The sequence below is a fragment of the Heterodontus francisci genome, chromosome 10 (assembly GCF_036365525.1).
Source record: "Heterodontus francisci isolate sHetFra1 chromosome 10, sHetFra1.hap1, whole genome shotgun sequence".
Lineage (NCBI taxonomy): Eukaryota > Metazoa > Chordata > Chondrichthyes > Heterodontiformes > Heterodontidae > Heterodontus > Heterodontus francisci.
In genome coordinates, this window is record NC_090380.1 from 82,981,610 (window position 1) to 82,996,164 (window position 14,555).

Here is a 14,555-nt window from a genome sequence, read left to right on the forward strand (position 1 = left end):
GAGTTCCAACCTTTTACCACCATTTGTGTATAGAATTGTTTCCTAACTTCACTCCTGAAAGGTCTATGCCCCCCTACCCCAGCCCTAAACACCCCAACCAACCGAAATAGTTTCTCTCTATTTACCCTATCAGTTCCCCTGAATATCTTGAAAAAATTTAGTACAACTTTGAAAATGTTTATGTTGTAGCTTCTTCAAAAATGAGTTTGAATGTGGGATGAGTTAGCAACAGACCAGTAGGTGGCACATTGCACCATGAAGCTATATTAGGCCATAATTTGCCGTAGGAGTGAATCAAACAGCGTCTGCCATTAGATTGACTTGCCCTTGCCACTTAATTGCAACAATATTTAGCATCAGAAATTGCTAGAACTGCAAGCTGAAAAAGCTGCCGTGAGGGAAACTGGGCATCTGGGACCTGAGGGAACAGGCCAAGCTGCTGTGTTTCTCTTTAACCAATCAAAATGAAGGATTGTGAAATAAACAGAGGAAATGGAAATTTGAGTGGGTGAACTCAATGTTCAAATCAGCTACCGAAACAGAAATGAAGAGAGCAAAAGGAAGATTGGATTAAGAGAGAGAGAGAAAAAGGGACAGGAGGGAACAGGAAAAATAATTTAAAATTGCACATTTTTAAAATACCCTGCAACAATTAAAACCTGAAGGAATGAGACTCCATGCTTCTAATATTTAATTTTCAGTATCAGAAAGGTTCATTGGAAGTAATTAACAATTAGCACATCATTTAACAAATCTCTGACTGATAATCCAGGCTTAATAAAATATGCATGAACCTTAAATGCCTCCAAAACAGGCTCCTTGCATCACTTCAGACTAGCTCCAATTTTCTGTGGCGAGTTTAGTTCATATCTATCGCACATGTGCAGCAACTTCATGCATTTCAATGTTGAGGCAAACAATGAGATGCCATTTTCATGAGGCTAACAGCAGAGTAGCACATCTTGGACAGCAACCTTTGGATTTCTGCATTTAATCAGACATCTGCTCTTGCTTGAAGTTGCTGTAGCATGTGGGCTTAAATAACAATGAGCGCTGTTAGCTTTGCTGTTATTTTGACAGCAAATTAAGGTTCATTCATTCACCACTCATGTCAAGGTTTGGTGATGCACAGTACCACTCTCTGATAGCAACATGCTAAATTGAACACCAATGTGGGCATGTGCACAATAACACCAAGATGATTCAGGATGGAGGCAGGTGTTGGTTGTTTTTACAAGGACTTTAATCTGTTACACTGAACATTTTTATTTCTTTGTATTGACTATAAATGACACTATACTACTCTTTAAAAAGTATTCTCAATACCTACTGAGAGAACTGAACTACTCATTGATTCAGGATGCGTATGGAGTAATTAGAAGAGTATTTTTATAATTAAATAGTATAAAAGACACAATAAAGGTTTTAAAACTTGTGTTTCATAGCACCTTATGTCTCATTCGTGCAATACCACCTTAAAACGCCTCTGGCAAATATCTCAAAGCACTTCACACAATTATTTTTGAAACACTGTCACTGTTGTTATGTAGGCAAACACAGCAGCTAATTTGTATACAACAGGATCCTGCAAACAGTCATGAGATTAATGACCAAATCTGTTCTTTTAACCGGTTTTTGGTAAGGGAGGAATGATTACCAGGACACAAAGACAAACCCCTTGGCTGCCTATAAATTGTGCCAGTAGAAAACAGTCTTTTAAAGTCTCATTCAAAAGACAGCACTGACAGGAATGCAGTTCTCCTTCAGTATTGCAATGGGACATTAGCCCACACAGTGTGCTTAGATTTTGTTGAATTCCCAACTTCGGGCTCCATGGCAGGGGGTGGTGGCTGGAAGATCGCAATGGCAGCAGCCCATCACGGAGCCCGATGCCAGGATTGCCAGGCCCAATCTTCCCAGCGGCCGTAATACTCCGCGGCGGCCACCCACCCCCCCCCCCCCCCCCACCACCCCCATTCCTTGGTGACGGGACCCAACTTTGAATATTTAAATAAAGGATAGGCATACACTTACAGACCTTGCACCGCGATCTTGCTGGCTGTCCATGATCTTCCGTGCAACAGCTGGCACTCTCATGCCTTCACTTTCCCATCCAGGGAAAGCTGGCACCACCGAGGTGGGGAAGGGGGTAATTTAGGATTTTTACTGAAGCTGGGTGGGGGAGAACGGGCTCAACTTTGCATCTCTAGTGTAATTGGGCGTAAGGCATAACCTCTGCATTTTGTGCAGTTGTGGGGGGGAGGTCAGATATTGAATGCGTGTTTTGGGAGGGGGGGGGGGAACGGGGTGGCCATTTATTTTCTTTGTATTGGGGGGGTGGATACAGGCCAGAAATCAATTCACAGTGTTTTTGTGGCGGGAATCTGGCAGCCCTTTAAAAATGGCGGCAGTGCCTGCACAGAGACAGCTGACGCCGTTGTGGGTGTCGCAGAGACTGACCCGCCACGTGATGGGTTGGGGTTGGACTGTCCTGTGTATGTAGATGAGCTGCCACACACCAGATCACAGTGGCATGGCGGTGCATGGCTCACACATGCAGGCTGCCATTTTTTCTGCCTGGCGGCAGGAGAATAAAATTCAGCCCCTAGAGTGGTGCTAAAACGTACAACCTTCAGAGTCAAAGGTAAAAAGTGCTCCAAATGCAGCCATCTGCTACTGATACTGAGCCAAAATATTCCTTTGATTCTCACTATTCAATATCATCATTGCTACAAACAAAGCAGCATGTTAATTCCCTAACCCTCAAACTGGCAGTGGCACAGGATATTCTGGCCAGGATGGGTCTCAGTGAACATGCCAAAAATGCAATTCAGAATCATCTAACAAAATTATTATATAATTTGGAATGAACCTCAGAGACAGTGCTGTACAGGCATTCTGCTTCTTTTATATTTCCAGCACCAGTTAAAAAAACAAAAAGTGTGGATGCAATTCCCACCTCCACCGCCCCTCCCCACCCACCCCACCCCCCCCATACACATGAAGTATCAATGTTTCATGTTGACAGTCAGTGTTTTGGGGGCTCAATCAGTGTACCAGCCTTCACTGACTTAAACTAGTGAAAGTGAAACCCATGAAGTGAAAATTGGTTGGAATGGATAACAGGTGGCAGATCTGATATCCCTCGTCAAGTTGAAAGTTCCGCCTGTCTTATGTGAACCGAGCGGCTGGAACCCATGGGAAACCCCTCCGGCTCAATACACCAAATATGGGTTTGCTGTAAAATGTACATGTCATGTAAAATGAGATGAGGAGAAATTTCTTCACCCAGAGAGTGGTGAGCCTGTAGAATTTGCTACCACAGAAAGCAGTCGAGGCCAAAACATTGTATGTTTTCAAGAAGGAGTTAGATATAGCTCTTGGGGAGAAAGGGATCAAAGGATATGGGGGGGATGCGGGAACAGGTTACTGAGTTGGATGATCAGCCATAATCATAATGAATGGCAGAGCAGGTTGGAAGGGCCGAAGGGCCTACTCCTGCTCCTATTTTCCACGTTTCTATGTCTCGATGTTTCTAAAATGGAATGGAAGGGTTGTGAGGCAACTCACTACTGTAGTGAAGAAAACTGATTTCCTTTGCACTTTCTGGAATGTCAACTTGGTGCTGTTTTGAACTGTTTTGTAATGTATTTTTCACAGATTTTTATGAATAAGGTATACTTATGGGGAAAAAAGAGCCTGTCTTATGTATCTGTCACTTAAGTTATAGAAGCCCCTGTAACAAATTGTTTGCTCATGTCAGCTAGACTCCTCGCTTGTCAGCTTTTTGAAGGTGTTATTCAGGCTTCTGTTGCTAGTTTTTTCAGGTTGGCATGTATGGAGCTCTGAAAACAAAAGGTACGTATAAATGCAAGTAGCCTTTACATAATCTTAAAAGCTTTTCCCCATTATTTCTCTTTTTTTTAAACTGGGAGCAACCATATGATGCCATTCATCTCTAGTGCCTTTGTTTTATGTATTCATCCAGCGGTTCAAAAATAAATGTATGTTTATTGCTCTAGTGCTACAATCTGTTGTCATAGTTGCCAATAGAAGGAATGAAATCTTGATCCATTGTGTCCATGTAAGGCAGTGAAAGCAAAATATCTGGAATTATTCAAGAGGCAGTGTATAGAGTTAATACAGTGAGGGGAGTGGGGGCGTAAGTATCTATGGAAGGAAGGGTTTGATGAGTCAATCACCTTTGCTCCTATGTACTTATCTTTGTATCTTATTCTGTGGAGGTACACCCACTCAGTAGCTCAACTTGATAAGTGAGTAAGTAAAATGCTATAGAAAGGAAAGATTCAAAAGCATGAAAACAACCTAAGTCTGCAGTTTGGTTGCTGGCATTGACTGGAACAGGCCCAGATGTGGAGCAATAAACTCTGATGTTCATGATCTTCCTAAAACTCAACCTCCTACTCTTCAGAGGGACCAGTTTAATTGATATTTGGCTGATAGATTCCTCCAAAAGGACATCTTCCTCATCTGACTTGTTCTATCCCCTATATTGAATCTGTTTCATCTTATGGTTCTCCTCAGAGAGAACTGAAGCAATGCCAATTGAAAGACTTGGGCCAAAAACACATGAGAGATTCTGTGTGGTGATTATACTTCCTCTGAGAAGTTGCAAATTGCATATAGTGGAAAGCTTTTCCTCATTAGATTGGATCCATCACCTGTTAACTGTCCAAGAGACAGATTTCAAGACTGTGCTGAGAAACAGGTTAATATAGAATGGGTGCTTTGGACAAGAGGGAATTGACCCAAAATGCAATTTTCTGCCTGACCCCCATATCTTGCTTAGCAGAAAAACAAAGGATGTATCAACATACAAGATCCCCACTATAACATTTATTAGAAGTATTTTAAGAAAGTGTTAATTTGAGAAAATTTATGTATGTTAATTCTTAACATGCTGTTTACATCTTTGTTTTTTTTAGTTTAGTTTTCAGGGTCATACTTTAATAGTCCTTTCATATTTTCCTAGTGTTGTTCACACTTTAGATACACCCTAAGTTTTAGACGAACACCTAATTCAACCTGACAGTGACACTATTTGGGCTATTTCAGGCTAATGCATGAATAGCTAAATTTCTCCCAAATTTCAGGCTCAGATTGTCAGCAATGTGCATAGCTGTGATTATTTATCTGTTATCACAATGGGTGGTAGGTGAGCGGCTACTTTCTCCATCTAAAACTGGAGCACTAAAAGTATGTACTAGTTTTTGTTATTTCCCTGCTAAAAAAATTCTGAGCAATCTCATAGGTATTCAAACTATGGTTGAGAACTTGGTTGGAGATATTCCCTGAGGTTTCATAAACTCCTATCCACTTCAACAGCTTTTTCTCCCCATCTCCAATATTTTTAATAACTAATAAACAAAAATATTCAGCGAAAATTTAAAAGACACTATTTTTAATGTCCTTATGGTTTTTCTCCCATGTTGCTTGCTGCATCATCCAAGGGATTAATCTTCAGTTCCTGCAGACTTCATATTAATCCTGGACGATTGGCAACCTTAGTTCAAGTCCTGGTACTACAGTAGGAGAGTGTGTCTGTTTCCTCAAGTAGTACAGGCAGGGTGAGAGAAATTCCTTGGAGACTTATCCATCTAATCCCAGATAGTATAAGTGACCTGAGTGGTTTTGTATTTCTGATTAATCATATAAGAGCCATGAACTGGAACTGGACCTTCAAACTTTCTCACTATCTCAACTTTGAGAACTCCAAATGCGAAAGGAGCTGAAGCGCTCATACACAACTTTACCCTGACCTGGCTGAGCTTGTGTCATTGTCCATACCATATAAGTAACACACTGTGGTATGGATTGTATTTCTCTCGAGATGGCACAATTTTACTACTGCTCCTGTCATAGCTGCAGTCATTTCCTCATGTTAAGTGTGTAAAGCTGACTCCTTGCAACAAATACAGAATCTCAATCCAATTGAAAGTTTTTAAATGCTAAATGCCTTTGCACAGGCATTTATGTATTTAAGTCACATGCACTTAAAATCTTTATTATATAAGAATTTTTAAAAATACATTAAACCATAATTTGCCTTTAAATGTTATGCATTTAACAGTTTTCCACTTTACATGAAAATTCATTTTAAATATCTTTCTCCCCCAGGGCTCCTCTCACCGGGAGACAGGTGAATCATAGCAGACACCTTCATAGCTTAAAACCAATTCTACTCCAACAGTGAGCATGTGGGTTGGGAAGTGTGGCTCACTACAAGAGTTTATTTTACCATGTATGACTAGATGTAAAGGACTACGTTCAGAAACTACCGTTTGCGATGAATCATCCACATATATTCTCAGGCCTAACCTCATTTTGTTTAGTTACATTTCAACATCAATAACATTATCAAAATTATTTTTAAAGCATCTTTTTTGTCTTTTCTCCTGAAGAGATTAACTCACGCTTTGTACTCTTCTGCAGACATCAGCAGCCCTCTGGACGAGCCTAGTGAGTAAATGGTGGCAAGCCATTTAGCTGATCTTCCTCCTCCTCTCTAGACCGACATCAGCAAATTGAGCACAGACATGTGATCAAACCCAAGGTCCTTTAGTGTAAAATATACTGCATTTACTCCACTGATCAGGAATATAATTCTGCATTTGTGTAAGCAGAGGTTCTAAACATGCTTAAAGTAAAAAAAAACCCAGAGAACTTTTAGAGGCAGGAGGAGATTTGCCAAGGTCTGAGGGGCATTTAGTGGGAGTCAATGGGCATTGAGGATGCTCTAACAGACCAGAAAATGGCAAATACATTTTGCATGTAGAAAAGGAGTGACAGAACTATACTTGGCAACTACAAACCTTGGCTGTCATTTAATCGTTTTTAATGCAAAATTATACTCCAGCAGCATAGTGGGCTTTGTTGTGTGTCTAAAAGCATGTCTTGCCTGCCCTGATTATTGACCCTATCCCTGCAATTTGGGACAAAGTTATTGAGAGACCAAAAGCAGCAGGCAGAAGTCTTGCCCTGCCATATTTCTGTTCCCTCACTAAGGTCCATGGAAATTCAAAGCCGGCTACTTTATGCGGGTAGTGAACAAGTATAGGTGCACCTAGGGAGACCGTGAAAAGAGACCATGTGGGAAAACGTAAGAGAGAATTTAATAGATAGTTGGAAGTGTGCTCTTAACTGAGAAGTATTAGTTTTTGAGTCTGCCAGATAGACCACAGAATCTTTTTTGCTCTTAATCAATCATCAGAATCTTTTCCGCTCTTAATCAACTATGGATTATATATGCTAGATGGATAAAGAACTGGCTGGGCAACAGGAGACAGAGAGTAGCAGTGGAAGGGAGTTTATCAAAATGGAGACGTGTGACCAGTGGTGTTCCATAGGGTTCCGTGCTGGGACCACTGTTGTTTGTGATATACATAAATGATTTGGAGGAAAGTATAGGTGGTCTGATTAGCAAGTTTGCAGACAACACTAAGATTGGTGGAGTAGCAGATAGTGAAGGGGACTGTCAGAGAATACAGCAGAATATAGATAGATTGGAAAGTTGGGCAGAGAAATGGCAGATGGAGTTCAATCCGGGTAAATGTGAGGTGATCCATTTTGGAAGATCCAATTCAAGAGTGAACTATACAGTAAATGGAAAAGTCCTGGGAAAATTGATGTACAGAGAGATTTGGGTGTTCAGGTCCATTGTTCCCTGAAGGTGGCAACGCAGGTAAATAGAGTGGTCAAGAAGGCATACGGCATGCTTTCCTTCATCGGACGGGGTATTGAGTACAAGAGTTAGCAGGTGATGTTACAGTTGTATAGGACTTTGGTTCGGCCACATTTGGAATACTGCGTGCAGTTCTGGTCGCCACATTACCAAAAGGATGTGGATGCTTTGGAGAGGGTGCAGAGGAGGTTCACCAGGATGTTGTCTGGTATGGAGGGCGCTAGCTATGAAGAGAGGTTGAGTAGATTAGGATTATTTTCATTAGAAAGGCGGAGGTTGAGGGGGAAACTGATTGAGGAGTACAAAATCATGAGAGGTATAGACAGGGTGGATAGCAAGAAGCTTTTTCCCAGAGTGGGGGATTCAAATACTAGGGGTCACGAGTTCAAAGTGAGAGGGGAAAAGTTTAGGGGGGATATGCGCGGAAAGTTCTTTACGCAGAGGGTGGTGGGTGCCTGGAACGCGTTGCCAGCGGAGGTGGTAGATGCGAACACGATAGCGTCTTTTAAGATGTATCTAGACAGATACATGAATGGGCAGGAAGCAAAGAGATACAGACCCTTAGAAAATAGGCGACATGTTTAGGTAGAGGATCTGGATCGGCGCAGGCTTAGAGGGCCGAAGGGCCTGTTCCTGTGCTGTAATTTTCTTTGTTCTTTGTTCCCTTTGTTCTATCAGAATCTTTTCTGGTCTTATACTTTCCAATGCGCCTATATCTATCACATAAAGATTTACAAATTGCTCATTTTAATCTGGTGCTCAGAGAATTATTTTCCCACCTTTTTAAGATTTGACCACGTTTAAATGAAATAATGCATCATTTATTCTCACTCTGTATGAGTAAGCCATTCGCAGTTTCAAGACATTTGCGGGTATGGGTTATTAAGGGGTGATTAATGGAACAGTTTAAGAGACAAAAGATAGCAAGACCAGTTTATCAAACTACAGTGTATGGCAGCTAAAACCACTTGCTCCACAAAATTTTATTGGTGTCATAAGTTTTTAGAAAACAACTTCAACCCAATTGAATGAATGAATGAATTCAGTGGAGTAATCCTCATCTGATAATGATTGGATTATCCATAAATGATGATGGTGTTGAGACTTTAATCCAAGAAGCTTTCTCTGCCTTCTCAGGTGGAAGTAAATGATCCCATGACATTATTTAAAGAAGAGCAGGGGAGTTCTCCCAGTACCTTTTATCCCTCAACCAATACCTAAAAATAATCCAAATTATCTGGTCATGATCTCATTGATGTTTGTGGGACCTTGCTGTGTGCAAATTGGCTGACACATTTCCTAATTTATAACAGACCTGAAACGTTAACTCTGCTTCTCTCTCCACAGATGCTGACAGACCTGCTGAGTATTTTCAGCACTTTCTATTTTTATTCGTAATTTATAACAGTGGCTACACTTCAAATGTATTGAATTGACAATAAATCACTTTAGGACATCCAGAGGTTGTGATAGGCGCTACATGAATTCCGTTCTTCATTCTAACATATCTTCCTCTTTTCTCTTTCTGTATCACAAGGAAGGGCAGAGGAGGAGGAGGATAATGAGGAAGACACACTGTCTGCTTCAGAACACGGACCCTCTCTCCCATTCACCACAGCAACATCAGAGAAGTGTTCTCTATGCTAAAGCACCCTAAGGGAGCATATAACTCCAGGCACATCAGCAGCAATCCCCCCATAGAGTCATTTACGGCATAGAAGGAGGCCATTCAGCCCATCAGGTTCATACCAGTGGTCCACAAGTATTACAAATCTTAATACACAGTTCTTCACTCGAGCAGGCCTCTAGCCTTGGACTATAGAAATAAAGATTCTTTTAGAAAACAGTTTACATCTATATAATTGTGAAGATTTGCTACTGATAATAAATCCAGTCAGTCCCATTCCCCCACTCGATCCCCATAGTCCTGCAGGTTTATTTCCTTCAAGTGTCCATCCAATTTCTTTTTGAAATCATTGATTGTCTCCACTTCCACCACCCTCGTGGGCAGCAAGTTCCAGGTCATTACCACTCACTGTGTAAAAAGGGTTTTCCTCACATTTCCCCTGCATCTCTTGCCCAAAATCTTCAATCTGTGTCCCCTAGTCCTTGTGCCATTAGTTAATGGGAACAGTTTTTCCTTGTCTAACTTATCTAAGCCTGTCATAATCTCGTACATCTCTATCAAGTCTCCCACCAATTTCCTTTTCTCCAGGGAGAATAACCCCAGCTTTTCCAAACTAACCTTGTAACTAAAAGCCCCGATCCCTGGAACCATTCTGATAAATTTCATCTGCACCCTTTCAAGGACCCTCATGTCCTTCCTAAAGTGTGATGACCAGAACTGGACACAATACTCTCGCAGGGCCAAACCAGAGTTTTATAAATGTTCAGCATAACCTCCGTGCTTTTATACTCTATGCTTCTATTTATGAAGCCTAAGATCCCATATGCTTTACTCACCACTCTCTCAATATGTCCTGCCACCTTCAAAGATCGATGCACATGCATCCACTCTGTCCCTGCACTCTTTAGAACTGTGCCATTAAGTCTATATTGCCTCATTCTATCCCGTCTGCCAAAATGCCTCATTTCACACATGTCTGTATTAAATTCCATCTGCCACTTGTCTGCCCATTCTGCCAGCCTATCTATGCCCTGTTGCAGGCAATTCATATCATCCTCACTGTTTGCCACACCTCCAAGTTTGGTATCATCAGCAAATTTTGAAATTCTACTCTATATTCAAAGGTCTAAATCATATTTTTTTGCTATATATAATAATAACTTGGATCTTGGAATACAGAGATCCTGGCAATGACCCTTGGGGAACACCACTACCTACCATCCTCCAGTCTGAAAAACAACCATTTAACACGATTCCCTGTTTTCTGTCCTTAAGCTAAGGACAAGGGGAGTGGGGAGTGGGGGGAAGCGATGGGGAGGGAGAAAGAGAGAAAGAGAAAGATAGAGAGAGAAAGATAGAGAGAGAGAGAAAGGGAGAGAAAGAGAGAAAAAAACAGAGAAACAGTGAGACAGGAGAGAGAGAAAAACAGAAAGAGAGAGAGCAAAACACAGAGAGAGAAACAAAGAGAGAAAACAGAGAGAGAAAGAGCGAAAGAGAAAGAGAGTGAAACAGAGAGAGAAAGAGAAACAGAAAGAGAGAAAAACAGAGAGAGAAAAGCAGATAGAAAAACAGAGAGAGAAACAGAGGGAGAGAGTGAGAGGAAAAGAGAGAGAAAAAAGAGAAACTGAGAGAAAAACAGAGAGAGCGAGAAAAAGAGAGAGGAAGAGAGAAAGAGAAAGAAACAGATAGAAAGAGAGAGAGAGAAATAAAGAAAGAGAGAGAGAGACAACAGAGAGAGAGAAACTGAGAAAGAGAGAGAGAGAAACAGAGTGAGAGAAAAACAGCAAGAGAGAGAAACAGAGAGACAGAGAGACTTTAATTTATATAGCAACTTTCACAAACTCAGGACATCTCAAGCTCATTGCAGCCAATTTATTACTTTTGAAATGCAGTATACTGTTATAGTGTAGGGAACACAACAGCCAATTTTCACATCGCAAGCTCTCGCAAACAGAAATGTAATATTGACCAGATAAAATGTGTTTGGTGATGTTTATTAAGGAATAAATATTGGCCAGGAAATCAGGGAGAATGGCCCTGCTCTTCTTTGAAATAGTGCCATGAGATCTTTTACATTCACCAGAGAAAGCTGATGGGGCCTCGATTTAACATCTCATCCGAAAGAAGCACCTCTAACAGTGTAGTATTCCCTCTTGAACCCACAACATCGGACCCATATTGATATCCCAGAAGTAGACAATGCATTTTCAATGGATGACAGCAGCCATTGATGCCCTGGGGGCCAGGCTGGAGAGTGCACTGACTTCTGGCATGTAAACTCATGGACTAGGATCCAAACTAGCATCTCTTAGAGTTTTCAGGATCTAAGAGGAACCATTCAGGCAGTCCTCCCACTAATCAGTGGCAAACCGGTACACTGGCATGGTGGAGCCATTAAGCATGATGCTGCTATCCCTCTGGAAAGCAGCACATGGTGGGTTGAATTTTAGCCGTGCGCCATGCTCTGCTCTGAAATAAATGAATATGATTTGATAGCGATCACTGAGACGTGGTTGCAGGATGACCAAGACTGGAATCTAAATGTTCAAGGATATTCAACGTTCCAGAAGAATAGGCAGAAAGGAAAAGGAGGTGGGGTAGCTTTGCTATTAAAGGAAGGGATCAGTGCAGTTGTGAGTAATGATATAGGTGAAATAGATCGTGATGTAGAATCAGTTTGGGTGGAAATAAGGAATAGCAAGGGAAAGAAATCATGCGTGAGAGTGGTCTATAGGCCCCCGAAGAGTTGCCTCTCTGTAGGACAAGATATAAATCAAGAAATAATGGAGGCGTGTAAGAAGGGCACTGCAATTATCATGGGTGATTTTAATCTGCATATAGACTGGACAAATCAAATTGGCAAGGGTAGCATTGAAGACAAATTTGTAGAGTGCCTCAGGGATTGTTTCTTAGAACAATATGTTGCAGAACCTACCAGGGAACAGGCTATTTTAGATTTTTTTTTATTCTTTCATGGGATGTGGGTGTCGCAGGCCAGGCCAGCATTTATTACCCATCCCTAATTGCCGTTGAACTGAATGCCTTGCTAGGCCATTTCGAGGGCATGTAAGAGTCAACCACATTGCTGTGGATCTGGAGTCACATGTCAGCCAGACCAGGTAAGGACAGTAGATTTCCTTTCCTAAAGGACATTAGTGAACATTGGTATTGTGTAATGAGGGAGGATTAATAAGAGATCTCATAGTTAAGGATCCTTTAGGGGGAAGCGATCATAACATGGTAGAATTTCAAATTCATTTTGAGCAACTCAGGTCTCAGACCAGTGTCTTCAACTTAAACAAGGGCAATTACAGAGGTATGAAAAAATAGTTGTCTAAAGTGGGCTGGGAAAATAGACTACAGGGGAAGTCAGTGGATGAGTAGTGGCAGACTTTTAAGCAGATATTTCAAAACACACAGCAAACATTTATTCCAGTCAGAAGGAAGGATTCGATGAGAATGATGAACCACCTGTGAATAAGAAAGGAAGTTAAGGAGAGTATCAAATCAAAAGCAAAGGTGTACAATGTGGCGAAAACGAGTGGTAGGCCAAAGGATTGGGAAGTTTTTAGAAACCAGCAGCGGATGACTAAAAATCTAATAAAGAAGGAGAAAATTGATTATGAGATTAAATTGGCAAGAAATATAAAAACAAACAGTAAGAACTGCTATGGGTATATTAAAAGGAAGAGAGTAACTAAAGTAAGTGTGAGGCCCTTAGAGGATGAGGATGGGGAATTAAGAACAGGGAACAGGGAAATGGCAGATAATTTAAACCAATATTTTGCATCAGCCTTCACGGTGGAGGGCACTATAAACATCCCAACAATAATAGATGAACAAGGTGTAAATGAGAGGGAGGAACTTGTAACAATCTCTATCACGCAGGAAAAGGTGCTGGACAAACTGATGAGACTAAAGGCAGACAAGTCGCCAGGATCTGATGGCCTGCACCCAAGGGTATTAAAAGAAGTGGCTGCAGAGATAGTGGAGGCATTGGTCATAATATACCAAAACACACTGGATTCCGGTAGGGTACCAGTGGATTGGAAAACGACTAATGTGACACCCCTATTCAAGAAAGGAGGGAGGCAGAAAGCAGCAAACTATAGACCAGTTAGCTTAACATCAGTCATTGTGAAAATGCTTGAGTCGATTATTAAGGAAGAAATAGCAGGACATTTAGAAAAACATAATGTAATCAAACAGAGTCAACATGGTTTTACGAAAGGGAAATCATGTTTGACAAATTTGTTAGAGTTCCTTGAGGATATAAAAAGCAGAGCGGATAAAGGTGAACCAGTAGATGTTGTGTTTTTGGATTTTCAGAAGGCGTTTGATAAGGTGCCACATGCACAAAATAGGAGCTCAGGGTATTGGGGTAATGTGTTGGCATGGATTGAGGATTGGCTAACACACAGAAGGCAGAGAGTCGGGATCAATGGGTCTTTTTCAGGTTGGAAAGCCGTAACTAGTGGGGTGCCACAAGGATCGGTCCTAGGGCCTCAGCTATTTACTATCTGCATTAATGACTTAGAGGAAGGGACAGAGCGTAGTGTATCCAAATTTGCTAACGATACAAAAATAGATGGGAAGGCATGTAGTGATGAGGACACAAAGAATCTGCAAAGGGATATAGATAGGTTAAGTGAGTGGGCAAAATCTTGGCAGATGGTGTTCAATGTGGGAAAGTGTGAGGTCATCCACTTTGGTAGGAAGAATAAAAAGGCAGATTATTATTTAGATGGAGAAAGACTACAAAATATTGCAGTACAGAGGGATCTGGGTGTTCTTGTGCGTGAAACACAAAAGGTTAGCATGCAGGTGCAGCAAGTAATTAGGAAGGCAAATGAAATTTTGGCCTTTATCCATAGGGGTTAGAGTTTAAAAATAGGGAAGTCCTGTTTACAACTGTACAGGGTGTTGGTGAGGCCACAACTGGACTACTGCGTACAGTTTTGGTCCACGTATTTAAAGAAGGATATACTAGCATTGGAGGCAGTTCAGAAAAAGTTCACCAGGCTGATTCCTGGGATGAAGGGGCTGTCTTATCAAGAACAGCTAAACAGGTTAGGCCTTTATTCGTTGGAATTTAGAAGAATGAGAGGTGATCTTACTGAAACTATAAGATTTTAAGGGGGCTCGACAGGGTAGATGTTGAGAAGATGTTTCCACTAGTGGGGGGATCTCGAACTAGGGGACATGATTACAGAATAAGAGGGCACA